At 39.2% G+C, this 27,214-nt stretch overlaps 1 protein-coding gene and 1 long non-coding RNA gene across 2 annotated transcripts in view; one reads left to right on the top strand and one right to left on the bottom strand.

The window, feature by feature from the left end:
- ZNF804A (zinc finger protein 804A) overlaps positions 1-27,214 on the bottom strand; it is a 236,633-nt gene that overhangs the window by 98,713 nt on the left and 110,706 nt on the right. The gene's annotated exons all lie outside the window — the stretch shown is intronic.
- Positions 448-25,993, top strand: LOC122462376. Its single transcript, XR_006284884.1, has 4 exons — positions 448-1,319; positions 12,676-12,687; positions 15,262-15,274; positions 25,984-25,993. It is a non-coding gene; the product is annotated as an uncharacterized LOC122462376 (long non-coding RNA).

Below are 27,214 nucleotides of genomic sequence, written 5' to 3'. Positions count from 1 at the left end.
GGGGCACTTGGCATTGGCCACTGTTGGAAGACAGGATACTGGGCTAGATGGACCTTTTGTCTGACCCAGTATGGCCATTCTTATGTTCTAACTTAATAAACCATATTAGATTCAAAGCAAAGTTTTCTTACCCTCTGCTTTCAGCAGTCTTACTGACCAAACTTCTTAGGTCAGCACCCTCTCCCCCATAATCCAGTGGTGGCTTCCTTTGTCTCTTCAGGTGCAGTGAATGCAATGGGCAGGGAAAGAGTGACTTGGGGTAATTGTCCCCCTCTTGAAAAAACATTTTCAGCTGAGACCCACGAGACAAAGAGTCTACATGGAAGAATGTTCCCTGCTGGTTTTTTCCTCTTGTTTGAACTTCCTTTGTTTTCCCTCCCTGCTTTATGACTCTGTTTACTGCTTAAATGTAAATTAAGGCAAGCACACATTTCTTTCTTTGTTTAGGCCAGACCTGACTTCTGCCTGGGCAGGGCTGTGGGCTTTGGAACATGTGTTAATAACATCATGCAGGGGAATCTTATAATGTCACATACAACGTTAACACACATATTTTATCAGGACAATATTGATCAGCAAATTGAGTTTTCAAATGATACCTTACAAGGCATACGTTGTACGAAGATTATTAAATAGTGTGTAGGGTGTGGATACAGGGGTGTATTTTGTCACATGCAGTAACACCTAGAGGCAAATACAATTAGGACGCCATTGTGCTAGGCACTGTACAAAACATATAGACATGACAGCCCATGCCCCAAAGAGCAAGTCATAAAATTTCAGATGCACACAGAACATAATGCTTAGATCTCAAGATGATGTGATATTAAACCAGCTGACCAGGGTAGCTGGCAGGAGATGCAGCCAGCATTAACCTACATGATCAGGAAGTGTGAACATGATTGCAATCTGGTCTCTTTCTCTCCTCAGGACTGTAAATGCAATGAATTTTTTGAGCTTCCAGGAGATCCAGATGAGATCTCCAAAATAACTAGTTATTAAAGCTTTCTTTAGATAATTCCTCAAAGGATGGCAGAGGAGCCCTTGATGACTGAGGTTTATAGAACTGTGTCCATCCTATGACCAGCCGTCAGTGCTTCCTGCGTCTCATAGATGGTTTACTTAATTTGGCTGTATACGCTGGAACAGTAAGGGCTCAGACAGACAGGGCAGTCCTTGGCTAGGGTGACCAGACGTCCAGATAAAATCAGGACTGTCCAAATTTTTAGTTGTTTGTCCTGCGTCCCGACCGATGCACGGTCGGGATGCCATTTGTCCCGATATTGCAGCTTTGGCCGCTCCGGCGGGGGGGCGGTGTGGTGGGGGGCGTGTTCTTGGGTTTTTTTTGCTTCGGCAACTCCGGCCGCTTTTTTTTTTTTTTTTTTGCTTCCCCCATGTGTCCCGATATTTTGTCCCTTACATCTGGTCACCCTATCCTTGGCTATCAAAATTCAGCTCAGTATCAATTTTGTCCCTTTCAAGTTCTTATTCTGTGCCCTCAAATGGTGGTATCTGAGCATCTTTCAGGTTCAAAATAAACAGAGAAATTAGTGTCAGCCATGTGAGGTCTCCTCTTCACTGTTAAATACTTTTCAACAGTCCCTAGTTTTGCAGTTTGATGAAATTGGTTTGTTCTTTGGAATAGTTTTCCATGGATTTGTACTGCAAAGGAGTTGAAATATGTCTATGATTGCTTTATTTGTGGTCAAGGTTAGGGAGGACCCATTAAGATGTTTGAACGCCCTGCCTGTTTTCAATTTAAACTATCCTTATACTAATATATTACAGGTGTAATACCATAATTACATTTTATATTTTACAAACTCTAGAGGATCTTTGTCTATACAGATAGCTTTTGGTAGCACATTAATAGATAGCAGAGTAGAGAGGCAGTGTCAAGATCCTCTTCCCACATAGCATTCTCATGCAGAAAGCAGGACTCCCTGAACACAACTGTGGGCTGGCTTGTGCAGCCAATGACATTCAACATCCCCAAGGAACTAAGCAAGCAAGTTGGGGACTTGTGAAAGAGGAGTTAGTTCTCTGAGTGTGCAGTAAGTGTCTCTTTGGGGCATGCTTTCTCCTGCACCCCTGAAGTTGTTCTGACACGTTTATTAGATATTGCCACTACCCAAGAATGACTGTCCCTCAAACCCAGACTTTAGCCCATAGACAGTCCAAATGCCAGAGTAACCTGAGTGAGTACTGTGAAATATTCAAGTGCTCTATGTCACTGAGGCAGTATGGTCTGGTGAATGCAGCACTGGACTAGGAGTTAGGTGACAAGGTTCTAGTACCAGCTCTGCCACTGACCTGCTGTGTGACCTTGGGCAAAAGCCTCTGCTTCATCTCCCAATCTTTGTCTGCCTTGTCTATTTAGACTGTAAACTCTTTGGGGTAGGGACTGTCTCCGACAGTGTGTTTGTACAAAATGGGCCCTGATCTCAGTTATGCCCTTCAGACACTACCAACAATGCAAACATTCAAAAAATAATAATTAAAGATATTTCAATATTCAGGGATTAATCCTGCTTTGCAAAGTGCAAAGGAACCTATAGCAGTCGAGGATTGCTCCAGCATGAGGGATTCCTCAGATAGCATAAAGCCAATGTATTCAACTCTATATCACCCCTCTGCCCACGTCAGCCCCTGCCCTCCTGCCAGACACAGACTAATCTAGGAGGCATATCAAGGAATAGAAGGGGGGAGCCTGGCTTGGAAAGGCTCAGAGGGAGCCATTCCTGCCTGTGTAAATTAGCTCAGCTGGGCCCCAGGATTGGTGTACGCAGAAAAGTGAACTAATGCCATTTCTATCCCCCCAAACCCTCACCTATACTGAGCCCAGGTGCATGTGGATTGAGCCTTCCGTGTATGGATAGTCCATCACTTCCCTATGCATCTCTGAGATTGTAATCAATGATGAATGAAGCACAGATAATCACAACACCTAACATGGAAAAAGCCAAAGTATTATAGCACCTAAAGATGTATCTGAATGAGGACATACACTAATTAGTCATTGAACAGACTGTAAACTTCAGGCTGTAATAGTGTTGTCCTTCTACAATGTAGTTGAGTTTAGTATAGAAGAGACTCAGCTATAGTATTATACAGAATTAGCTTCCGTACTTTGAGTACAAATGATTTTGTTATGGATATATACGTTGAATATGATAGCATACCATAGAAGGCAGGATTTCCAGTAAAATTTGTTTGGAATGGCTGCTATATTCATCACTTCCATCCATATATTTCAAATAGCTATAAACAGACTTCTGAAAATTCTAACATATCACAGGCTTCACAGACATGGCATTTCTTCTGACCAAGAAGGGATGAGTATATAGGTACTCTATATTTAGCTTTAAGAGAGGATAAAACTGCAGCTACTACACTATAGCATGTTCTTTTTCATACATATGGAACAAAACATGTACTGTACTTTTAGTCTAGATGATCTTAGCTCAAGGAAAACAAAAAAGAAATATAAAGTCTCCATAAGAGAGAAATTTCTCTCTCATGGTAAAATCCTCCATCTTAAATCTACTCAGAGCTCTACCCACTAGCAGTCAAGGAGGGAGATGTTAAATTAAAAGACATTTAAAGTAGCTATAGAATAATAACTACACAGTGGGAGGAAAGAACATTGGTTCATACACCTATAATTCACTAAGTATTTTTGGCATTGCACCATTATATTTGTGTCAATGAGCTCAGTATCAAATTCCATTCCTGCAAACAGGATCATAAAGGGAAAGAACTTTTACTGATGTATCTATGGCATGGAGTTTTGCTGACTCATTTGTGCAAAGAAACAACCAATAGACAGAGGTAACTTTACTGGCCAAAAAGAACAAAAAGATACTTATCCACAGCTTCACCTCAAAAGACTTCCTATCGGAAGCTGATAAGATGTGCAAAGCAGTGAATTTTAAATATTCTTTAATGCACCTTGACCTCAAACAATGGATGCATATAGGCTAATGAATCAGCCTGTGATGTGTCACATTACCATATTTTACTAGTAAGTGAAAACACACAGAATGCCAAACTAGGGTTGCTCCTTGAATGAGATTTCTCTGATGTTCCGATTACACTGACATTAGTTTTACTTTTGGCAGTAAGGGAGACTTGAGTCCGATGATTTCCCCCAAGTTTTTGCAGAATTTGCAACAGGCCCTACAACTTGTTGACATCTTCATAAAAAAATTGTTGGACTATTTCACGCCATTTTTCTGTTTGGAAACTTTTTTTTTTTTTACAAATCTGTTGTGACGCTTCAAACAGCTTATGAACACTCATAGGCTGAAATTTGTTGCATAGACTATTCACCATTACTATTAATTACTGCAGATTTGTCACCTAAATCACATGGTTTTGTTTCTATTTGTTATTAACCAGAATAATGAATAGCAAATATTATTGTTTACAGGCAAATATGGGAGTCCATGCAAAAATAAGTCATTCTCCAACCATTTGTGTGACTAAAAGCTCATTAATGCAAATGTTTACAAATAAAGAATAAAAAGGAGCACATACACAATTGAATGACCAGCTATTCTGAATTCAAATGACTGTTTGCAAACGCTGTTTTCTAGTATTTGACCAGCTCTATTCAAACCTAGTAAAACTATGAGTTTGATCCACTGTGAAAGACTGAAAAAAATAGGATTTATGAATTATGATTATTTGTTATTTGAATAATTAAAGACAGCTCATCTCCTAAGAGACAGATACACAGAAGCAATGATGCACTGGGAATTCCACAAATTGGTGGAGGTGTTCATTTGTTTATTTTTTTCCCCAGTTCCTTCAAATTATAATAAACTCATGTTTTATGGGAACAGTAGAAGAAGTGTTTTGGTGGAGGGATTATTCTTCCAACTAGTTCCCCTTCTAAATTACTAATTATTTTCCATCTTTTATATTGTGTTAAACTTGTCTTTCAATCTTTTCTATAGGCAGTTATTGAAGTAATCTAAGAACAAATTCTGATCCCTCTTACACTTGTGTAAACCTGGAATAACTTCAGTGGAGTTACTCCAGCTTTACATCAGTGGGAGGTTAGAACCTGGTCCCTGGCTCTTCTTTCAGGATACAGCCATTCATTTTAATTTCATTTAATTCCCCAAGAGAAAAGCACTGTTATAGTATTGGAACTACAGTGTCATGTCAACATGTATTCTGCTTGTATTACTGAAAGATCTCAGTAAGACCCTTTATTCGAAACTATGTAGACAGCTAGACAGCTTCATCTATAATATTATATTCAAAGACAGAACTGATGGTACATATTATTCTTAATTTATTCTACTGGACTTTTTACATTCTAATGAGAAAAAAAGGCCTTGGATGGTAACTTGCAAACATACAGTTTTCTCCACTCTCTCCTCCCCCTCTCTTTCTTTCACTCACTGTAAAATGGTGAGCAATTAAACCAGGTTGCTATATTTGGTATAGCTAAACTTCACAAGTTGATAGCATAATGATTTTAATAACTACTTTAAATGTAACATGGTGACAAGTTGACACCTGAGGTTTGTGTCCTGCAATTTTATTTTTCAAGCATTCTATTGTTATGCCAGGGGAATAGCAATATGATTAGGAATACATTTAAAAGTCAGTCCATGCTACTGCTTCTTGGTTTTTACTCAGCTTTTCTTTTTTCAGTTTAAGCTTCACAGACACGCAAGGTACAAAGGTCCTTCATTTGGCACTAATGTTGGAGGGTTTGTTTCCCCACAGTGTACAGTACTATTCACAGAACAGAACCACTGCCCTGGAAGTTCAGATGGAGAGCTTTCTGCAGAGGCTGCTGATACTTGCTTCAGCAAGGGGTGTACAGACACAAGTTAACATTACTAGAGGCATGCCAAACACTTAATATTCATGGGCCATTAATGAAACAGTGAGAGATTTGCCCAGCAATATAGTGTCACAATAACAATATAATATTGCACTTCTATAAAGCCCTTCCCTCTACAAATCTCGAAGTGCTTTACAAACTATTAATTTAGCTCCACAAGAATAAGAATTACCATCTACATTTTATATCTGGAGAAAATGAGGCAAAGAGAAGTGATTAATCCAAGGATACTGTGTAGTTTACAGCAGAGCCAAGATTCGAAACAGGAGTTCCTGATTTACCCAAAAGACTATCCGTTCCGCAATCCAGAATTTAAGGATGAGATAACATTTGCATTTCAAACCCATATTTTTAGTCCAATGTAACTTTCAAGTACTTTTTCAGTTTCATTCTAGAACTACCAAATTCAATTTAAAAAATTGTTTGCACAAATGAGTAAACTAAATGTGTAGGGCTGAATTCTCTCTGAAGACATAAAGTCATGGTGTGAATTTGAATGGGAGATTCTTGCATGTATCTGAATGCTGAAGCTGGTCCACATCCATATTATCTAAAATGGAACTCACTATTACGTTTGTATGCTGACTAAAGAAATCAAAATGACCAATCAACTTCTTATTCAATCAGGCTATTTCTCCCCCATGGTGGACACTTGCAGACCTAGTAGGAATCTATACGGTGCAGTACCAGAATACAGAGACAGGGGATTTGGAAAGGAACAATAAAATGTGTAATAGATAGTTCAGTCAGACAACATAGACAAGTGTCATTTTATTATTTCACAGTGTCATCTGAATATAAAATTATTTTTATAGTTATCACCTCAGAATCCCTTCTGTCCCTGTAAGAAAAGGTCGTATCTGGCTGCCCCATTTGAAAACTATTTTACTTCCCATTCTCAAGAAAAAAGCACAATTAGGAAAAAGCCCTTTCAATTATAAAAGTGTAACTGTGGTGGGTTGCCTGAACCCAATCTATTTCTTGGTGGGCCCTTTAAATTTTCTGGCACCAGTTCCACTGGATCCACCTGCCAAAGTCATGCAAAATCAAAAATTTCTTTAAACTCAAACCATGATAACAAAAGTCCTTCCTCCTGGTGTTCTTTCTGGGTGGGATGGTTTCTCACTAGGGTTGCCAGGTGTCTGGTTTTCGACTGGAATGCCCGGCCAAAAATGGACCCTGGAGGATCCGGTTGGCACTGCTGACTGGGCCGTTAAAAGTCCAGACAGTAGCACAGTGGGGCTAAGGCAGGCTCCCTGCGTGGCTAATCTGCGTGGCTCCCGGAAGCCGTGGCATGTCCCTCCTCTGGCTCCTAGGCACAGGGGCAGCCAGGGGGCTCTGCACGCTACCCCCGCCCCAAGAGCCAACTCCACAGCTCCCATTGGCAAGGAACCGCCGCCAATGGAAGATGCGGGGGTGGTGCTTGCGGATGGGACAGTGTGCCAAGCTGGCTGGCCATGCCACTGTGTAGGTGCCAGAGAGGGGACATGCCACTGCTTCTGGGAGCTACCTGAGGTAAGAGCCACCTAGAGGCTGCATCCCTGACCCCCTCCCACGTCCCAACCCCTAATTTCTTGCCCCAGCCCAGAACCTACACCCCCAGCCCAGAGCCCATACCCCCCCACACCCACACCCCAATCCCCTGCCTCAGCCCAGAGCCCCCTCCTGTACCCAAACCCCCTCAGCCCCAGCCCCACCCCAGAGCCCGCACCTCCAGCTGGAGCCCTCACTCTCTCCCGCACCCCAACCCGTTAAGCCAGCTCAGTGAAAATGAGTGAGTAAGTGAGGTTGGTGAGAGTGAGTGACAGAGGCGGGGGGTGGAGTGAGCAGGGGGCAGGGGCCTCAGAGAAGGGGTGGGGCAGAGTGTGGAGCAGGGGTGTTCGGTTTTGTGCAAGTAGAAAGTTGGCAACCCTATTTCTCATTCCTCTTTCATGGCCTGGGAAGGAGAGCATGAGTCACCCCTTTCCCTTCTAGGGGTTTGAAAGTTTATTAGGAATGCAGTCTCTCCCTTTGCTCTCTCAATGAAAGCTGTGCTTTCACCTGTGTTTTGTTTAAATTGGTTGGAGGATCAGTAAGATACCTTTAACAGAAATCATAGACCTTTGTTTGTATACCACACCCATTACCATAGCATTAGAGCACAATCATGAATTGCTGGAGATGAATGATACAGTAGGAGGTACAAATGATAGGTGAGTCAGCATATCTGAACTAACAGTGAAAAAGGGCAAAGAGTGATCTAAATCTAAAAGATGACACAGAAAATAGCACTTTTTGGCTATGTAATTCAGGTGCAAAATTTTGATGCCCATGTAAAATGTTACAGGCATCCAGGGTAAAAATAGGAGTTTAGAAATAATGTGATGTCTGAATTTCATCTGATTAAGTAATCTAGCTGCAGTACTTTGAATTAATTGCACCCTATTCAGACTCAGACTCTTCAGTTCAATTGCAAGAGACAGTAGTTAACACAGTAGCATGGATCAGCATCTGTTTAGCAAGGATTTCAAGACATATGGGGCACAGTCCTGCAAACCCTTGAGCACTAAATTCAAAGACACTATTCATGTGAGTAAAATTACTTAAATGTTTAAGCATCTGGATGTTCAGACCCATACATACTATCAGAATCAATAATGACTACATCTATCTAAAAAAGAAAAAAGTCAGATATTGATAGGTTGCAATTTAATATATTTTAAAAATCTACCCAACTATATACATATTACACTGCATGGGAGTTAGCATACAGTCCATCGTCTTCAACTTACTGCTATAAGTGAATATGTTGTTCAGCACATCTGCGTGCCATTGTCCACCAGATCAGCCTGAAAAATGGCCCCAGTGTTTCAGATGTTGTGCAAGTAAAAGAAATTACAATATAGAGGAAATAAATCATTATGAGGGAAAGGGCTCACCAATTAATTTTGTCCATTGGTAAAACCTTGTTTTTCTGCATGCAACACAAGGAAACGGCTGTGAGTCACGGAGAATTAAGCATCAGCTGCTCAGAGAATACAGGGCCAAAAAAATCAACCAGAAGCAATGGTTGCACACTTTTCATTTTAATTTATGTTTGTCTATGTAGAAAATAAAACTCCAAACCAGAACAACTAATGTAATCTTTTTGGATGTACTACTTCAGCACAGGCTCATAAAGAAAAGCTGAAAACGTTTTTCACTATGAAAAATCTAACAGACCAAGAAATATCAATCTCATGGATTTGGAATTATCCAGAAACTAAATTAACCCATCAACACTAGCTAAGGTCCCTCCTCCACAATCTCCCGACTCAGTTTATTTAAAAATGTGCAAGGAAGTCAAGAAAAGAAATTCTGTTTGCTTTTTCTTGGGAAAGTTGATTAAAAAGCCAGCTTCATGCAAGAACGGTATGCAGCAAAAGCAGTGCATTTATGTACTGTGTTGAACTCTTCCATTACAATGCTATTCCAAGGAAATGATCATTTTGAACCTTTTAAAATGTGAATATTTAGATGATGACTTTGAGCTGCTACGTGTTTGTGGGGCAGGAACTGTAACTGGAGCTAAATAAGCTATCAGGGAAAAAGCCCAGCTTTTGCTTAGCCCCCAGGCTATGCTTTTTACCAAGTTAATGGAAGCACTGTCTACTTTATACTTATTACTGAAATCTCTTTTCCACACTCTCACACATGCATTCTCACTACCTACTGCCCACAAAACACCCAATCTATACACCTTCAACAACCACATCAACAAGCAGCGCTTCCTCAATTTCATGACCCTTCCCCATGGTATCATCCCACAGAACTCCGGTCTTTTTTATTATTATTTGAATCATGTTTACACCCCAAAATGACACAAAAATGATAATGGATTGAAATTAATAAAATATTGAGGTCTGACATTAGAAAATTGACATGAGTAGTAAAAGCAACTGAATTAACCATACTGAGAAGTGGTTGAGACCCCATCACCAGAGGTGGTTACAGTGGGGGTAGATTATAGTTTTGAAGGATCAACACAAAGAAAAATCCTTCCTCATACATGTAGTTAGACAAGTTGAAGTGTGAGGTCTTTCCTATTCCTGCCATATATGATAAACAACTTCAGGAAAGCCTAATGTATCAGGTGTGTAGTATAAAATTAACCTCCTGTGTCAGTTGGTGTACCTGGACTGGTACCTATTGTACTTAAAATAACAGTGCCCTGTTCAACTGCAGCAGCAGCATGCAGCAGCGGAATGGTTAAATATTTTATGTTAATGTCAAATTTTTTGGCTTATATTTCATGTATAACATATGTATGTCATGTAACATAAACAAAAAAGATTGAATTATTGCAAGACGTGGAAAGGGCATCAAAAGTGCAAGGACAGTCAAAATCTGCATGACAGAAAATGGTAGACAGAAAATGCACCATTTATCATGCAGTATGTCCTTCTCACAGCACCATTTAAAAAGTATATGGCCCACATTCAAACTATTTCCAGTCTGGAAATTTGCAGATTAGGTTGCCCTAAGAAGCTGATAGTTATGCTTCAATGTTAAGTCAGTGTGGAGGAGGAAAAAGGTCATTCACAGAACAAATGCAATGTTACATTTAATACCATCATCTTTAGGAATTGCAGTTGTCTTGCAAGAAGCACAAAGATTTTTCAATAAAATACTATTGTGCTGGCACATCTCATGTGAGCCAGGTGCACCTTGACAAGGGGCTGGAGTCAATATACTCTAAATCAACAGGAGACACTTAGGGAATAGAAAAAAACACAAGTCAAACCTTTGGCAAGTCAAGCCTATTTACTCTCTCAGATGAACTGGGAGACCCCAGCTGTGTGGAAGGGAATCTAGGCAGTGACTCTATGGTAGAGAGACCACCATGGGCCTACAGGATAGTCTCAACTTGCTCACTGCCACAGAATTATGATTACAGCAAAACTGGGTGCTGTGAGGTGGGGCATCATCACTATAGCTGTGGGAATGAAAAAGGCAAAATTGAGAAGTATAGGGAGCGGTGAGGGTGGGGGGAGATTGGAGGAATCTGAAAGGGGCATAGATGTGCGTAGCCATACAGGGGACAGGGGGCAAGCTGAAAGAGGATTTGGGTAGCAGGGAGTAGGAAAGTTGAAAGGGAAGATGTAGCCAAACTGGGGAGGAGGGATGGGAACATTCAAGTAAGGGAAGAAGGGGATAGAGAATGCATGGCGTAATAATAATGGATTTCATGGGCTCGGGGGAGGAGGGAAGCCAAGAACAAAGAATTGAGGGATTTGACAGTATGAGGTAATACATATTCATCAGATATACAAATTAGTTTATTGCAACATCTGCACGAAACCTCCAGCTTTCTGAATCTCCAGCTTTAAAGCATTCCCATATCCATTCCTCCCCCCTCCCACAATGACACTGAACTGTTTTTAACTGAAATCAGTGATTTACTAAGTATATACCATACAGTATCATGATATGCTTGTATTATTACTTGAAGAGTAGCTTTGCAACATCTGTTCAGATTTGATTTCTGTATCTTTGCTATGCTGGAAATAACGTGATTTTGTAATGGATCTGTTGTCACATACATACACAGGCACCCTGATTGCCAGATTCAATAAAGAATACAATTTATGATCTTTTCAATCCAAGAATGCAGGCTTTTGTCACTTAACTAAAAGGGTTAATGGAAAATATTTTCATTATTCTCAGTAGTAACAGAGTTTTCATCCCGTTTATACTCCAGTCACTGGAGGGAGAAATCAAACCAAACACCTGAGTAGGTCTGTTACAATCCAGTACAGGGGAGTAGTGCATGCATGCACATTCACACACACTTAGAGCTGAGGACAATTTACAGGATGAATGAAACTTTACAAACCTGAAATTTCAAACAATCCTAAGAGGAATTTACTGTGATCCAGGGCCCAACTGCAATCAAAATAGAATGGATCATTTATGATTTTGGATAGAAATCATGTGAAACTCTGGCCTCCACACAAAACAATACAAAATGTATCAGTTTTGCTTTTGTTCTGACCTGAAACCCAAAGTGAAATGCCAGGTGTGTGACCCAAAACTAAAAACAGTTTCTGTGACACCCCAACACTGCTGGGGCTTGTACTGCTTCACACATAAACCAGTATATTGCAATTAGGCATAATCTTGCTGCTTGTAATTCCATAAATTTCTAATGTATTTGTTTACTGTTCAAACTATGTTTCGCTATTTGACTGAAGCTTGTAATGGCTGCATTGCAATAAACAGAGTTAATCCATTGCCATCTGCCTTTATTTTACTGACCCACTCAACTGCATACTGTTGTGTACAAGAAGCATGAAATTCTGTGGTCTTGCTGAATTAAATTTTGATTGAATCTGCTTAGACTTAAGTGAGAGAAATTCATCTTTTTAAAATATATTGCAATTTTTAATTACTTTAGTTCATGTTGCTGTCTGTACGTTGGTTAATGGCTACAGCTAGCTCATCCTCAGAAGCCCTCATCTGTCACGTTTCAGGCTATTAAACACTATATCACATTCATTTACATTTTATTTGCTGTTTATGTTCATTACTAGCAAAATTTCCTTTAATGTGAATTTTTATTTGCTGTTCATGTTGATTACTATCAAAATTTCCTCTCATATGTGCTGCAACTAAATACTGGGCTTAGTTTTCAAAGAATTTAATGTTGACTAAAACAATAGGACAGTAAGCGATGACCCATCAGTTTTGCAAAGATTAAAAATGTTAAGAGAGATGAACAATTAATATTTTCTATGCCGGTATGCTATATTTCAGGGACTTAGAAACTGGCTGTAAAAATCGGACCAGAGGGTTTTGTTTTTGTTTGCCTGTTCAATACTAATTTTAAAAACAAAGATGTTTACCAATTTGGTTGCTTTTAAGTGCTTATACAGCAAAATTAAGCCCTCATCTTGTAGTTATGTTGCCAACCCTCCAGGATTGTCCTGGAGTCTCCAGGAATTAAAGATTACTCTTAAATTAAAGATTATGTCATGTGATGAAACCTCCAGGAATATGTCCAACCAAAATTGGAAACCCTATCCAGGGTGCTGTGTCTGTAGTACAGCAAATTTCAAAGATGCATCTACCAGCTTTGGCAAGTTTCATTTTGAAACTTACACAACGAAGAGAATAGAGTAGCAAAGTGAACTTTACCAAAGATGGTAAATTTCACTTTGAAGTCTTCTCTTCTTCACATAGAGCATATGACTGAGGGACAACTATGGAGAGGATTAAGAACAGGAAAAAAGATGAAAGAGGCAAAGAAGAAGTTGGGTGAAGAGGAGTGAAAAAAAAAGCAAAGAAGAGCTGGAATGGGGACTGGATGGGGCAAGAAAGAAGAGAAACTGAGGATGAAAGAAGCAGAGGGGAAAGAAAAGTGAGGGCAAAGGCAACAGCACTGTAAACAGCCAGTTCATTCCTCTCTCTTGATCATCATTTCTCCATAAAAGATATGGCCAGAGCTGGAAGATTAGCACAGATCAAGGAAGAGCTCCTTGCTCACCTTAACACATTGCTAGTATTCCTCTGATCATTGGCTCCCTGAGCTAGCTGTGTCTTTTAGGCAGGGTACACAGAGTGGATGATTCTTTCTGTCTACAAATGCATTTGAGCTACCTTCTGAAGTGCCTATCATTCTGGTTATCTAAGTGTTGTAAATGAAATATCTGGTGGGACCGGAGGGAAGCGGAGGCAACAGCCTACTTATGTGAATAGTCACATCATCAACATCCTCAAGGTGAGACTCATGGGCTAACCTAAAGGTTTAAATCCCCTGACACACATTTTAAAAATGGAACCCTATATACTATGTTTTGCTTCCTGAGCGTAATTTTCAAAACGACTCATTCCTCCTGTAATGTTTTCACTCCTCCCTCTTCATTTTAACATAAAAGTTAAAAGAAAAAAGTCTTTCCACCTTGGTCCATATAGTCAGTTAAGGCATCTTAGCACTTTCAGTTCATTCCACCATGATTAGATTGAAAGACTGACAAAGGAGTCTCTGTATTTCACCATAAAAACACTAAGGAATTTTCTGAGAAGACTTAAATCCTTATTTAATATAAACAGTTCAATGAGTTTAACACCTCTAGATAACTGACTTCAGCAAAACTTCCAACTCCTTCCTCTCCTGTGCCCATATCATTAAGAATGTACTACTTTATTTTGATTGCCAAAACAGGATGTTCCCTTAGTGCCTAGACATCTGATTTCAGTAGGCGTGCGCATGTGCATGACCTCACCCACACCCAGGCACACACGCACAGCTTTCCATTTGCTCTAGTAAAGCAGATCCCAAATGTACAGTTCCTGGTTTTCTCTTTTTTTTCTAACCAACTATATAAATCTCATGATAAAACAGAAAGAAAAAATAAAAAAAAATTAAATCAAAGTTAAAAATTGTGAGAACTGTATTTAATAATGTATCCATTTGGGGTATAATGCACTCAAGGACATCACTTATTATCAGTATTACAAATACCCCAGATATTTTTATTTTTGAAACCTATATGAAAATACTCTTCTGAGTTTCTGAAGGCTATTTTATCCCTTTTCTAACCATTTTAGATTCTTTCCTGATCTGATTGTTTTAAATTCTATAAGCCACAGCAAAACTAGCTAAACAAATGTCAGTCATAATTATGTTACATTCACTGATGAGACATTAGACTTCGAATATAATGGACTCAGTGTGATATTATGATTGTATCAAACACTGGGATATATGGCAATATAGTGTTTATTTAGAGCCACATTTCTGGATTCTGTTTCAAGTCCAATGTTTTAATAAAGCCTCTATAACGCTACACAATTGTTATTTGTGGTTTACCTGCCACAAACCTATATTTGCATGTGCAAATACATATTGCAAATCTGGTCATTTGCATGTGCAAAGTTAGATGTACATAATTACCTAGTTTGTGCTCACAAAAGTGGTTTTTCACACCCAGACAGATACAGCTGACAATTGTGTGGGCTTTTAGAGACCATCTGAAAATCTCAACATTTGCCAAATACTTGAATTATAGGAACACAGGAATAACTACATAACCTCAAACTAATAGTTCATCTAGTCCAATATCTTGTCACTGACAGTATCCAGCACTTCAAAGGAAGGTCAAGCTATCCCATAATTGACAGTTATGAAATAACCTGCCCATATGGGACATTTCTTCCTCACACCACAGAGGTTGACTTTTGCCCTGAAGCATGAGATTTATTCTCTCATTTTTTTAATCTTATCTAATTTAACTGTGGCTTTTCTATTTCTCCATATAAATATTTAAAACCTTTTTTTTTAAAACTTGCTAAGATCTTGGACTCAGTGATATCATGTGACAGTGAATTCTTCAAGTGAATTAATTGTTGGGTAAAAATGTCTTTCCTTGTATCAGATTTAAATTTATTGTCCTTTAGTTTTGTTGACTTGTTCCATGGGAATGTGATGATTTCAACAACCTTCTGAGGAAAAATCAAGTAGGTTTCCTGGGGAACCCTGTGAGCCAGGAGGGTTTCTGAGTGTGCTTTCCTGCCAGCTTGTCTGCCCAGTTCCCCAGCAGCCTGCCAGGCAGTTCCCCCTCCAAGCTGCCAGGCTCCCAGGCCTTTCCAGCTCCCCATCTAATGGTCTGTCAGGGCTCCAGACAGCTCGGCGAGCCTTGGAAATGCTTTGAAAAGGTCAAAATGAAATGTGACATTTCAACTTTTTTCTAAACAAAAGTTTGGTATTCCCATTCCCTTTGTAAATTTGTAAATTTCATTTTTTGGCCCAATTCAGGACGCTTGGAAATATTGGAATTTCCTGTGGAATGGGAATTCCAGGTTCTGGCCAGCTCTAGTGAGCAATAGGTTTTGAAGAAATGACTAGTTCATTTCCATGAAATCAATCTTTAGAAGCCCCCAAAAGATAACTCATATAACAAGGAAAAAGAATTGAAATATCAATTAACAAGTGTTTGTTTTTTAACTTTGTCTCAAGATCTGCTTACCCCAAACCCTTTCATTTAGCCTTTGTTCTGTTTTCTCTGATAGCAGAGGCTGCGTGAAGACTATTACCTTTATCATGCCTGTCAAAAAAATTATGAAGATCCCAATTATGGGATCTATGGGGAATACTATGCAGTTGTGCCTAGAACTATGCTTTCGCAGTCTTTGTTTTGGGGATCTTGAGACTCTTGAGATTTACTTAATAATATTATGCTGCATATACTGCTCTTCACACAACTGCCAAAAGCCATTGCATGGAACAAAAACTCAAACTGACAATTCAGGGGATCATATGTCATGTAAAATTGACCTATTTTATATGTGAGATAGGTTAATGGATGTTCTGACCTGTAAACCAAATGGTAGCAGGTGTCTATAGCTTTCAAAGATTATATTGTCTTTCATTGTGGTATGGTGCTAATCAGGATATTATTAATTATTATTATTTTATTGTACCATCACCTAGGTGCCTCACCCAGGTCAATGCCCTATTGTGCTAGGTGCTACACAAACATATAGTAAATTGTTTTGGGTCAGGCCCTGACCCAAACAGCTTACAGTCTAAATGACAGGACAAGATGAATTAGACAAACAAGTGGGCAGGGGAAAGATAGATGAAGTAACAGTGTAACAGGATGGTTAGTGCAGAGTAGCTATGTGCGTCACTCATAGATGTAACTGGTACCAGCAATGACAGCTCCCCACCTCCCTTGCAAAAGCCAAGGGAGGACAGGATTTCAAGAAGAAGAGTATGGCCAACAGTGTTGACAGATGCTGATGGGTCAAGATGGATGAGGATGAAATAGAGGCCCTGATGTCTGGCCACGAGGAGATCGTTAGAGATTTTGGTGAGAGTGGTAGAGTAAAGGGGTGGATGCCATATTGGAGAGGGGCAAGAATGGTGTTGCAGGGAACAATACTGGTGCTTGTGGGTGGCATGCTCAATGGGTGTGGAAGAAAAGAGGAGATGGGAATTTTACAGGAAAGTCGGGTCAAGGCTTCTTTTCTTTGCTCAGGAAGGAACCTGAGAAAAGTAAGATGCTGAAGACCGAGGTGAGTATGAGTGTGACGGAGGTCAGAAGACAGGAAGGAACAGGATTACTGGGGTAAGTGAAAGTGCTAAGGAAGGAATGCAGGGGAGAGACGCAGTGTTCGGTGGCAGTGGAAAAGGCACAGTGAGCAGGGAGATAGGGAGAATGAGGGGCAAAGAGGAGGTTGCTCAAGATTTTAACAACTTTTTCTTTAAAGAAATCACCAAGATCCTGCACAGAGGGAGAAGAGGGAGCAGACAAGAGGGAGGGATATTAAATTTGATTAATATCTTCTGCCATTTACCAAGCTACATAAAATAAATAGCTATACAATTAAAGACTTGGGATAGATTCAATCAATAGAGTTGGTCAACATTTCTCAAATTTCAAAATTTGAAGAACATTTTTAATTTAAAAAAAATAGGGAAAATAGGAAGAAATTGTTTCCCCATTTTTCTTCAGTAAGCTCTATAACTGAAAGCATGGAAATCTGTGAGGCTAACTTGCCTTTGTGTTTATTTATCAGGTGTCTTATGTTGAGCACATATTAGTAATTTTGTTCATTCCAAAATGAACTGATCTGAATCTTAATTCACAAGATAACTGCCTGGAAGTGTAACGGGAACACAGGGTCCCTTTACTCCTGTGCAACTAGACTAAAGGGTTGTAGAGGTCATGTAAGAGAGTAAATGTGTGGGTCTCACTCCCACTTACACTCTCACATACCTACACAGTTCAGGGCAGAATCTACTAATGCCAACGGAGTAGAACAGGTTTACAGAACAAGCTCTGGCTCAGGATATGTATCCAACACTGTGTTTTATGATGTCACCTTAAGTTTGTACACAATATATTTAAATATTGTCAAACCTTTGAAAATAATAAATTTCTCTTAGCTAATCCAAAGACATGCTGACATTTTCAGTCCATTCCCAAGACTTCTGTTTTGACAGTTCACTCAGGTGAATGATTAGCGTTTTTAAGCAGGGTCTGAACTTCCCATAATAGGGCTACAATACCCGAAAAATACCTCAGCTGCACAATATGAGGGTCGAGACTGATAAATCCACAAAAGCTCTTAGTTTGTATTTCTCATGGGGAATACCTTAAATATCTCCATAGCATCCCACAAAAGAAACAGGACTGAAAGAATTGACTTCTAGTCTCAGCTGTAACTACTGCCATGACGCTTAACAACATGTTCCAATTTCTGCAGGCGTGCTGGTTCAGCAAAAGTGGTAATTAATATGCCATTAGGGTAACAGATCACATTGTCTAGCCCTGGTAACAAAAAGTTCATGATCCTCTGTAAAATAGGCCACAAAGAAAGCAATTACACTGACAAAAGCCTGTATGCATACTGTTATAAAGTAAGTCTTTGAATAAGGCTCTAATACTATTTTCTGGCATACTCTACTTCAGTGAATTTAAAGCCTTGTACACATTAAGTCTCAGAATATGACATTGATCCATATCTAAGCAAAGGGTTTACAACAACTTTATGACTAAATAATAAAAGGAGCTTTTTAAAAAGAAAGAACAAGTTCACTGTATTATATTTTTTTAAGAGAGCTGTAACGGCCCAAACAGGTTTATGAAAATAATGTAGAGTTGAATAAAGAGATACTAAGAGGCCCATCAGTGGGGCAGGTAATTTACTACCTGTGCCCCTTCTAAAAATAATGGTTAATAATGGTTTTTGAGCCAGGTCCCAGAAATGCAGTACTACAACTGTAAAAAAGACACAGCAGCATTGCAAACACTGTTTGTTTTATGTTATTTCTTGAGCTACTAGAATCATAGAATATCAGGGTTGGAAGGGACCTCAGGAGGTCATCTAGTCCAACCCCCCTGCTCAAAGCAGGATCAATCCCTAACTAAATTATCCATTCCTTCCTGTAAGCAGCACTTCCGTACCACATCCCACCTTACCTTGTTAGCATATCAATGTGCTGAAACTATTTGTATCATTATTACTGGGTAATTTGAATTTGGACTTTCAACGGATGCCTTGTCAACATTACTATCTTTCCCAACCTGTTAACTAAATCCCTCATGATGCTATTTGGTTTTGGTTGATTACTTAGGGAAGAGCTGTGTACATCACCAAACTAATATAATGTTGGGCCTGACTAGGTCATGTTGATAGCAGTGTCAGCAGAGAGCCCAAAGCCTGAATAGGTATGGAAGCTATACTTCTGCCTCTCTGGAAATGGCTCCATTTGGAACACAGGTGTGGGAAAATACAGGAAAGTTTGTTCTTCAACCAACCATGCTATACCATGTTTTCGGGATATACCTAGTTTCTGAGGTCTATCCAACACCCTTCATAGACACCAAATTAACTTAACAACTTAGAAAAATATTCAGTCCATATTGGTTTATTGGTTGCAAATGTGAACTTTTTTTCTTTCTTTTCCATTATTTCTTCATAACATTCATTTGTTATAAAATAAAGTCTCCAATTGTCTTGAAACATAGTATTTTACAAAGTGAGCAATTAAAACAATGTCCTTATTGTCTCCCTTTTGATGTAACACAACTATGAAATCTTTAGACAAAAGCTAACGCACTTAAATGGTGCAATCCTGTAAACCTTATTCATATGCATAATCCTTTCTCCTGTGATTTATCCCATGAACGACAGTGAAATCATATAAGAATTGCAGAATCAGGCCCCAAATTGTACTTGCGCATGACTGGGATCAGCTCCTATTAAAATCTTTCAGTGACCTGATACTTAAGAAAGCCTTTGAGCCATTCTATAATACTACAGTATCATTTGTTGGTTTACTAAGGTTTGCAGTACATCCTGGGCTTCCCACCAACCCAGAAGAGCAATGCAAGTTTGTGAATTATATCTCTTCTAGCCAGCTTAGTAAACATAAGGATGCATAAGGATAGAATACCAATCCATATGCAGGATAGGATTTATAGTTACAGTCTTCATATACTTGCATTCTCCTTTCAGCATTAGGTGAACAGATTATGAAAACCAATCATGCTATTCAACTGCAAGAATAACCTGTTCAGCCTTCAGTTTCTTTATATTAGTTGCCTGGCTATTTATATTGCCTAGACGCGAAATATATTTGCAGATGCCATGAACTCTGCTATTTCTCATTCCAAAGGAGCAAGCTACCTTGAATTTTATACTATTATTTATGGTAAATTGGTTTAGTTTTGCCATTTCAACCTAAATGTATTTGTACTTCATTTCCCCCCCAGTTGGAAAGGTAAATTAATAAAATTTGAAAGCTGTACGTATATTGCTCACTTAGCTCTTAATTCTGCCACCCTTACTCCTATTGATGAATATTGTATTAGGTAAGTATGCATTTGAAGTCATTCTGAAGACTCAGCGTGAACAAAGGAAACAGGGTCTGCTCCCTTAGTTTAGGAACTATTAGGAAGTATAACAAACTTTATAACAGTTGTTTGCAGTGTTGTTAGCCACATGGGGTCTCAGGATATGAGCGAGACAAGGTGGGTAAAGTAATATCTTTTACTGGACCAACTTCTGTTGGTAGAAGAGACAGACTTTCAAGCTTCAGCTGTGAAGCTCGAAAGCTTGTCTTTTTCACCAACAGAAGATAGTCTAATAAAAGATATTGCCTCACACGCCTTGTCTCTCACAAACTTTATAAAGCAGCATTGCCAAGTGTTTAGAACATGGAACAGGGAGTTAAGAGACATGCATCCTACCTCTCTGAGCTTTGGTTTTCCATTTGTAAAACTGGGGTAATGATATTTGCAAAGTGTTCTGAACTCTTCAGATAAAAATGACAATGTCAGAACAAAGTGTTACTTTTATTTGATAATATATTTTATTATTATTATTTAAACAAAGAGTGGTAAATAGTATCACTTTAAACAACCCATACCAAATAATCCGTGTAACATCATGCTCCAAAAATTGCATATAACTTGCAAAAAGTCCTAAGGCTCTCTGACATATGGAATGCATCATTTTGGGCCTTGGAAAAGATATACATAGATAATAGATGATTTTACAAGACATGCAAAATTCCCATTGACTTCAATGAGAGCAGAGATCTCTTAAGAGACTGGCAGAGATCAGTTACCATACGTGATCATCCACAAATACAATTTACCTAACCAATCTTGACACTAGCCAGAAACCATCAACTCCTTGTTCTTTTGTGCTCATTAGAGGCAACTAATATTGCCCTTAAACTTAATATAGTCCGATCATTAGCCTGAGTGCCAAGCTGAAACACATAAATTCAAACTATCAGGTAGTTTATCACACTGAAGTATGCACAGCGGCATCTTTTATCACGCACCAACTATCCTATGAATGAAAACAGTGTAACATTAGTTAAAAAAAAACACTACAAGAGCTATTTTTAAAATAAGCAACAGATTAATCTGAACTTTTTAAAAGATGTGCTGCAGTGTTCACTTTGGAAAGCAAGTGTCCCTGGCTTCGAGAGAGCACCTTTCTGAGTAGATTTTTATCATACTGCGTCTTCCACAGCAGTAGTGAATTTCATTTCATATGCTTCTTTGGAAACTCATTATGCTACCATTCTTCAATCATTTCTCATCCGTCAGTGCTAATGTATGCAAATACCCCAACAGAGTAATGGTCTGACAGAGTACATTTTGAAAATGAAGTGACATTCAACAGAAGAGAAGGCAAAACCATTGGGAAGCAAATTTCTAATAAACCTTACCTCTCCTCCGCTGTCGCAAGCTTGACAGACTGCAAATATTGCAATGGTGCTTTCTGCTATGCTACTTTCACATTGTCCTTAATGCTACTTTAGTATAATCACAGGGAAGACATTATTGTTTGACTTTCAAACTCATTTGGAAACTTTCAAAAGCTTTCCCACATTAATATTCTCTGACAAAATAAACCTGAACCAGCTTTCACTTACAGCACTTGCACAGGGAAACAAAAACAAAAAAAAAAATCAAGCAAAAAGAAAAGGAATGCCATCATTCATATTCAGGGCAAAGAATAAGACTGAGGGAAAATCTAAATGTTAATCATGTATCACTTCAGCTGCGTGGTCAACATCTTGACATAAAATGTGGAATAACACCAATCTAGAGGAAAAAACAGCGTGAGATCAGACTCAGGCTCACTATAATTCAAAGAATGAGTATCTGATCAGGAAGTCTCTCAGATAGAAAGCAACTAAAGGACACAATATGAAGGAACTAACTCCACTCTTGCCTGTAAGGGGATATTACTGCTTGCCTACCTCACATTGGTGTTGTGAAAGCCATTTTGCAAGGTGATGAGCTCCCTAAACATCCATTGATGTTAATGGTAGCCAAGGACACTCAGCACCTTACGCTCAGACTATTTGTGAGATTCTTTGTGGTCCTTGGTTGGAAAGCAGTCTATAAATGCCAATTGGTATTATTAACAATGTTAGTTTTATACATGGTTCAGGGATTAGTAAACTGATTTGTAACACATTTTAATAGAATAATGAGCTACTAAAAGGCACATTTTGACAACCAACCTCCAAATTTTGGGAGCCCATATAACATAAGTGCAAAATCTATGTGGAATACTGAACCTATGAGACAATATTTTTTGATTATCATAGTTAGCTCACTCTTTTCCTCTGTGTCAGTTTTGCTTGTCTTTGTGGTTCCTCTTATGTCTGTAGCTGCCTCGCTCCATTCTCTTTTTATTGTGTATTACTCTTCCTTTTTTTGGTGCATGACTCTTCCCTCTTTTAGGCTCAGTTTTCATATAGGCTTCCATTTTTCTCACTGTCACTCACTCTCTTCTCCGGGTCCCTCCCTCCCTCCTCCCCGTCATTGCCAATGTCCTAATGGATGAACATATGAAGGCATACGCGTTCTGGAATGAACAAATGCTAGTCCACGTGACCAGAAAGGGTGGCAGGGTTACCCAGAATTGATCACTTTCGCCAGTCTTACATTTGCCAGACAACTAGTGCTAACCAATGCTGAGAATAAGTAGTGCATGAAGACACTGGCTGTGATTAAATAGTTCTCTGTCTGTCAAACTGAACCTATATTGAAGAAAGAAGAAGAAAAAGAAGAAGAAGAAGGCAGACAAAACACATGAAGAAAAATGAAAAGTTGGGTACAAAATGATAGGGAATCCAAAGTTTAAAAAGATAAGTATTCTATCATAATTTTTCATCAGTGCAACAACATTGACTTTAAAGGAGAAGCAGCAGAATATGTTTTTGGAACACTGTTATCTCCCTGTCTCTCTCTCCCCCCAAAATACCCAACACAACTTTACCTCATCTTCTCATTCCTGTTTTTCCTTCCCATCTACATATTTGTGTCCCTCATCACCTAGTACCTGAGCAACTATAATTTCCATGTTTGTCTCTTGCCTTCTATTTTTCTTGTTAGTGACTCTCCCTTTCTTTTCTTTCAGTCTTGGTCTCTTTGCTCTTTTATACTTGTTTTGACACTGTTATACCTTAGGATGCCTAGAGACTCTCAATTTCCTAGCACAGACCTAGCTTTCAGAGCATGGGCCCAGTGTGCCAACATTTCTTTTTCTTGTCATGATGTTAAAGGGTTATCAGTGTTACTCCCACAGTACACCTTTTTCTCATGCTGGCTCACTGAAGTTCCAAAAATCTGCCTAGCCTCACCAGTGTCTGACATGTAAATTGCCAATCAACGTGAAGGAAAGAAGCAGCACAGCAGGAGTACACTTCAAAAAGTTTTGAAGTTCTTATAATCTTCCAAGGAGAATCAGGGAAACCTCTATTTCTCTCCCAACCTTTTCACAGATGCATAAATCAGAAGATAAAGGGCCAAATTTGCTTTACTTATTCATGTGCATAAGTAAGACAACCAGGATTAGGTCTATAGTTAGTATGTGCTACATAGCTGTTTCAAACAATCTTTCTTTATGTGAAGAGCAAAATAAAAATTGTCTTGAAATTGTCAGAAGTGGATTGACACTTTTCAGTGAAGATTGTCATTAGTTTCACAGCAGGGCTAATTTTTAAATTTAATGTTCCACCTCATATATAAAAGAAAACATCCTAGTGGGATAATAACTTCTAGCAACCAATTGATTGCATATAGTTGCTGTTTTTGCAGGTACACATCTCTTTAAGGTGACTATAAAATAAGAAAATAATAGCCCTCAGATGTACAGATTATCTGAGTTTGCAAGAAAACACTGATGTCAGGACTGCCTGCTGGTATGCTTTTCTTCATAATAACTATTTTACAGTAAATAAAATGGCAGCAAATGGTCAAGTTGTCAGAATTTATAGCCTCAGCTTTATATGATCACTTCTAGATGTGGGTATTCTGAAGTCATTTCTGTAGCAAACTTGTTCGTAATTTAACTCAAAGAAAGGTAAGTAACAATAATAAACATTATTCCACTAGATAGCTTAATGATACTACAAAGGGAAAAACATTTCTGTGTCAACAGTGTTTGCAGTTTTCATAAAGCCATCTCTCATATATTATAATTTTATTAATTTAATAGCAACATGTGTAAATAGCAGCATGTATATAAATACATACACACAGTTTTAAAAATTACCTATTTTTGGTCAAATACAGCCTCTTGTAAGCAACTGGTTTTTCCCAATCCACCTTTAACTTTGTTCCACACAAATTGTTTAAGGCTCAATGTAGTCAATTGATCTTAAGCAGTCAAAGACACAGTTATTGGTTCAGCTTGTATTAAGATCCCAATTCTGACTACCATTCCATTGCTCTAAATACACACTATGTGAATACCCAATCAAGCTCTTTTAAAATGCAGGTATTTACAGAATGTTAACCTACTATAAAACTCAATTGATTGTACATTCAAGTGTGTTGATGTAGACATACAATCGCTGTTAGCACATTTTCATTTTGTAGTTATTGGCTGCTCTTCTTACGGTGGATTGTGTAATAAAATCATATGGTGAAGATAGCATCAGCACAGTACATGTGATTTGTTCATCTTTCTATTTTAAACAGTGTATAACTTTAGTATTTACACAGGTATAAAAGCCAAATATTGATTAGTTTAAGATGTTTTTGCTATTTTCCTCCCTCTTAAAATTAAAAGTTGACAGTTTTGAAAGTGAAGCATTGCATATTAAGGATCATTGAAGTGAAACAGCCAAGATATAGAGAAACCTAGTATTCACTGGTTTTAAACTATATTACACAGAGATATTTAGCAAGTTCCCAGTAGTGTGGACTGTACAGGAATCATATCAGGAAATTACAATTTTGTCCAGACTTTCCAAAATAATACATCTTTGGGTTGAGCCTAAGCATGGGAAATTTCATACCTTGAAAGAATTACTCTGAGAAAATTAAGAACAACTAAGAAAAAAGTATACGGGGGTGTTGAGTGAGTATTTCAAACAAAAACAACAAGGAGTCCAATGGCACCTTAAAGACTAACAGATTTATTTGAGCATAAGCTTTCGCGGGTAAAAACTTCACTTCTTCAAATGCATGGAGTGAAAGTTACAGATGCAGACATAAATATACTGACACCTGAAGAGAAGGGAGTTACCTCACAAGTGGAGAACCAGTGTTGACAGGGACAATTCGATCAGGGTGGATGTAGTCCACTCCCAACAATAGATGAGGAGGTGTCAATTCCAAGAGAGGAAATCTGCTTCTGTAATGAGCCAGCCACTCCCAGGCCCTATTCAAGCCCAAATTAATGGTGTTAAATTTGCAAGTGAATTTTAGTTCTGCTGTTTGTCTCTGAAGTCTGTTTCTGAAGTTTTTTTGTTCAAGTATAGCTACTTTCAAATCTGTTATAGAATGCCCAGGAAGACTGAAGTGTTCTCCCACTGGCTTTTGTGTGTTGCCATTCCTGATGTCCGATTTGTGTCCATTTATTCTTTTATGTAGGGACTATCCAGTTTGGCCAATGTACATGGCAGAGGGGCATTGCTGGCACATGATCGCATATATAACATTAGTAGACATGCAGGTGAATGAGCTTCTGATGGTGTGGCTGATGTGGTTGGGTCCTCTGATGGTGTCACTAGAGTAGATATGGGGACAGAGTAGGCAACAAGGTTTGCTACAGGGATTGGTTCCTGGGTTAGTGTTTCTGTGGTGTGGTGCGTAGTTGCTGGTGAGTATTTGCTTCAGGTTGGGGGGGTGTCTGTAAGTGAGGTCTGGCCTGTCTCCCAAGGTCTGTGAGAGTGAGGGATCGTTTTCCAGGATTGGTTGTAGATCATTGATAATGTGCTGGAGAGGTTTTAGCTGTGAGCTGTACGTGATGGCCAGTGGTGTTCTGTTATTTTCCTTGTGGGGCCTGTCCTGTAGTAGGTGATTTCTGGGTACCCGTCTCGCTCTGTCAATCTGTTTCCTCACTTCCCCAGGTGGGTATTGTAGTTTTAAGAATGCTTGATAAAGATCTTGTTGGTGTTTGTCTCTGTCTGAGGGATTGGAGCAAATTCGGTTGTATCTTAGGGCTTGGCTGTAGACAATGGATCGTGTGATGTGTCCTGGATGGAAGCTGGAGGCATGTAGGTAAGTATAGCGGTCAGTAGGTTTCTGTTATAGGGTGGTGTTTATGCAACCATCACTTATTTGCACTGTAGTGTCCAGGAAGTGGATCTCTTGTGTGGACTGGTCCAGGCTGAGATTGATGGTGGGGTGGAAATTGTTGAAATCCTGGTGGAATTCTTCAAGGGTCTCCTTCCCGTGGGTCCATATGACGAAGATGTCATTAATGTAGCGCAAGTAGAGGAGGGGCTCTGGGGGATGAGAGCTGAGGAAGCGTTGCTCTAAGTCAGCCGTAAAGATGTTGGCATACTGTGGGGTCATGCGGGTACCCATAGCAGTGTCACTGACTTGAGGGTATAAATTGTCCCCAAATCTGAAATGGTTGTGGATGAGGACAAAGTCACAAAGCTCAGCCACCAGGTGTGCCGTGGCCTCATCAGGGATACTGTTCTTGACAGCTTGTAGTCCATCCTCATGTGGAATATTGGTATAAAGAGCTTCTACATCCATGGTGGCCAGGATGGTGTTTTCAGGAAGATCACCAGTGCATTTGTAGTTTCCTCAGAAAGTCGATGGTGTCTTGAAGATAGCTAGGAGTGCTGGTAGCGTAGGGTCTGAGGAGAGAGTCCAAATAGCCAGATAATCCTGCTGTAAGAGTGCCAATACCTGAGATGATGGGGCATCCAGGGTTTCCAGGTTTATGGATCTTGGGTAGCAGATAGAATACCCCTGGTCGGGTATTTCAAACCGTTTTTAACTACAGTCCTTAGCTAGTCCCTCTGAAACCCAGAAATGCAGATACTTAGGGTCAGATCCTCAACTTTTATAAATTGTTATAGCTCTCTGAAGTCAATGCAGT

This window comes from Chelonia mydas, chromosome 11 (assembly GCF_015237465.2).
Source record: "Chelonia mydas isolate rCheMyd1 chromosome 11, rCheMyd1.pri.v2, whole genome shotgun sequence".
Lineage (NCBI taxonomy): Eukaryota > Metazoa > Chordata > Testudines > Cheloniidae > Chelonia > Chelonia mydas.
This window is presented reverse-complemented; position numbering and strand designations above follow the sequence as displayed.